Genomic DNA, 3,719 nt, shown 5'->3' with positions numbered 1-3,719 from the left:
GGCTTCCACTCCACACGTTGTCCTCGTACAGTGCATATTGCTGCCTAACCATTAGGTCCAGTCGTGGCCAACTCTGGGGTTGCGGTGCTCATCTTGCTTTATTGGCCGAGGGAGCCGGCGTACAGCTTCCGGGTCATGTGGCCAGCATGACTAAGCCGCTTCTGTCGAATCAGAGCAGCACACGGAAACACCGTTTACCTTCCTGCCGGAGCGGTACCTGGTTATCTACTTGCACTTTGACGTGCTTTCGAACTGCTAGGTTGGCAGGAGCAGGGACCGAGCAACGGGAGCTCACCCCGTTGCAGGAATTCGAACTGCCGACCTTCTGATTGGCAAGCCTTAGGCTCTGTGGCTTAACCCACAGCACCACCTGCGTCCCATATTGCTACCTACTGGCAGCCAAAACAAAATAATTTTTTTTCCTTCCAGTAGCACCTTAGAGACCAACTAAGTTTGTTATTGGTATGAGCTTTTGTGTGCATGCACACTTCTTCAGATTGTCTTCAGAAGAAGTGTGCATGCACATGAAAGCTCATACCAATAACAAACTTAGCTGGTCTCTAAGGTTCTACTGGAAGGAATTTTTTTATTATTTTGTTTCGACTATGGCAGACCAACACGGCTGCCTACCTGTTACTGGGAGCCACACATGCCCATTTCCCCCCCTTACAAAAACACTGTATAGTAAGATAAACTTACCCATTCATTTGCATACTTTTGCTAATACTACACTTCTGTTTTGTACTTGATCACTGTAAACTGTCTAGCTAAAACCCGACTTTAAAACAAGGAAGAAAGGGAAAAACAGAAAGAACTATATTTCCCCTCTGGAAGGCTTGAGGCATGTAGCAAAACTCCACAGATGCACTTTGGGGCTTTATTTTTTTTTTTTTTACGATCCAAGTGGTGTATAAATTTTAAGAGACCCCACAACAGAATCATATTTCTCTACCCATTGAAGTTAACAAACATAAATAAGGTTCATTCATTTCAATGGCTCTAACTTAGTGATACACAACCCAAGATATGAACATAGATATATACAGGTAATTCACATATTTGTGGGGGTTATCGTGTGTATAAGCAAAATTATGTAAAGCCAGGAAGCCCCAACCCCTGCAAGATGGAGGGAAAGAGGCATGAGGGCTCTTGAGAGGGTCCCAAGGCCACTGTACCACATTTCCAAAACTAGGTAAGCTTCCGATTGCAGCTCTGCAAGATGTCGGGGGAGAAGAGAGATAAGTAAATGGAGAGTGGGTTTCTCCACTCTTCATTTATTTATTTCCCACTGTCACACATGCAAAGCTGCAGTCGCATAACTAAAATAAACAGAAGTTGAAAGTTAGCTGTATTCGCTTCACAGTCGTTAGTTACATGTATTGACATAGGACTCTTGTTACGATTAGCTATAAAGCCTGAAACAATGGCAAAGCAGCAGCATCAACATTTTGTATCTCAATTGATGGCCTAGTTTGTAAATCTGTCAGACCGAAATAATCTGGGTATCGGCCGACCAGTGAAGAGCGAACATGAGGGAATTGGTTGCCTCTTGATGCCACAAGGGAAGAAGTAACTCTTCCATTTCTGACAAACCTATATAGCTTTCCTTCCTTAAGCTGAAAGCGTTTAAAAACCCACAAGTTTTGAATTTTGTCTGTCTGGAATTCCAAACATTCAAATTCACAGCCCTCTTTACCTCCCAAAGCTTACCTCCTAGGCCCTTGCCACACCTTTTTGGGCTACTTGGTTTTAAATGGCCACAGTCCCTTTTCCTTCTCTCAGTACTTTTTTCCTGTGGTCACAGGTTTGTTCTGTCAACATCCACCACAGTTAATTCAGAAGTGGGTTGTTTGCCCCCCACAGCAGGAGACAAATCAGCAGCATCTGCCTCCTACCAGCTCCACATCCACACTGAGCCAGGTAAGCTCTGAGACACCTTTCCACCTCTCCATGGCAACCAAACTCCCCACATTATTACATACAACCTGAAGGTTCAGGGCCCAGCTTTAAGTGGGGAAGGCAGTAGCAGCTGTGAGGCATTTAGTAAACAGCTCAGGTGATGTCTAGGAAAAGAGACGAGTTAAAGGGCAATATACTCAATTCTCGCCAACTCTCTGTTCATTATTTAATTTATTTATATCCAGGCTTTTCAGCTAAAGTGCTCCAAGTGGCTAACAACACTTAGAAAACACAACAGAAGCACAAACATGCTGAACTGAAGCAGGCCCTAGTGTCCTTGCCTGCCAGCTTTCTCCCTCCTTCCTTTTGTTTCTCACATTTTTACAGCTTGCTTTTGGCAGACAGACACAACGCTTCAGCAATCCTTGTGCATTCTGGCTGCCATCTAAGTGCAAAGGAAATGGAGTGTTTTCCCATTTTTAACCATTTCTTTCGACATTCCTCAGTACGAGTGCATTTCCTGTCCCGTAGTCAAGAATGGCACCATTTCAACGTTAGAGGGCAGCAGACAACCACCACATGAAGAAAAACTGGCTTTTAAAAAGATAGGGACAGTTTTTCTACCTTGTTTTTTTGTTGTTGTTCCTTCTAGCAGCCAGAAGTAAAATCCTGGTTTTAGCTGATGTAGCCCAAAGGTAAAATAATGGCCACTGTTCCTTTAATGTAGCCGAAAGGTAAAATGGGAATATATGAGCACAAGTATCTAGCTATGAATATATTTTCATAACTAGAGTAATAATTTGCTTGCTGCAGGGCCATGAATGCCATGCAGTGAGCATGGCCCTGGCACTGAAATTTGTGGGTGCCTGGCCCCTTCATGGGGAATTTTGTGGGTGCTCAGGCACCCAGAGTCCCGGAGAGTTGGCACCTATGGTAGGAACTGCATTTTCAAGGGCAAATGGAGCCACCAAAAAGTATTCCTCTAGCCAGCCCCTTTCCCTGCTGTATGACTGGGCACCAAACACTAACATCAAGGCAAACTTTCCACTATTTTAGGTGGGCAATTGCAACATAATTCAATATTTACCCAGGTGAGCTGTTGTTCAATTTCAATCTACAGTCATTATGCCCAGCTGTTAGTCCCCTGGCTGTTCTGAGAAGTTTATTCTCATCAGAAGGCAAGTTTAAGGCTGCAGTCCTAAGACACGTACTGGAGTAAGCCCCATCAAAACAGTGGAATTTGCCTCTGAATAAACACACATAGGATTGCATTGTAAACTGCTAAAACACTTCTTAACTGCCTTTCTCCTGCTACTACCCCTTTTTTCTGGTTACTCCTTGTTTTTCTACTCCTCCTCTCTTGGAAAGCCTAGTCCCAGAAGCCAGTCTTCAGAAACTCTAAAAAGACAAAACTTCTTTGCACCAAGAAATAAACTGTAGGGTCTGGAAGACTAAGCGTGGAAGTGAAGATTATGGGGCTCTTCACTTTAACTCCCTGTGCCTGTTTTAAAGATCTTCTAAAACACAGCGATCTTTCTCTCTTGTGTACTCATCTTTTTTTCTGCAGCCAACCCCAGATGTATTTCCTTCCACCCATGTTACCAGCAGGAACCAAAGCATGTTATTAACCAATTTGCAAATAAAACACGCCTGTCTGCAAACACGCCCACTGCGTGGTCAGGTTTGAAAATGCAGCACTCTATTTTTATTCAGTGTCTCTTCTCCCCTTAGGAACCTTGGGGTTGTTTTTTTCCCTCCTCCCCCACAGACCTAAAGCTCCGGCATCAAAGCCGAGAAATGGACAGTCTTTTGCCATAGGT

Source organism: Podarcis gaigeae (genome assembly GCF_964106915.1).
Source record: "Podarcis gaigeae genome assembly, chromosome: 7".
NCBI classification, from domain to species: domain Eukaryota; kingdom Metazoa; phylum Chordata; class Lepidosauria; order Squamata; family Lacertidae; genus Podarcis; species Podarcis gaigeae.
This window is presented reverse-complemented; position numbering follows the sequence as displayed.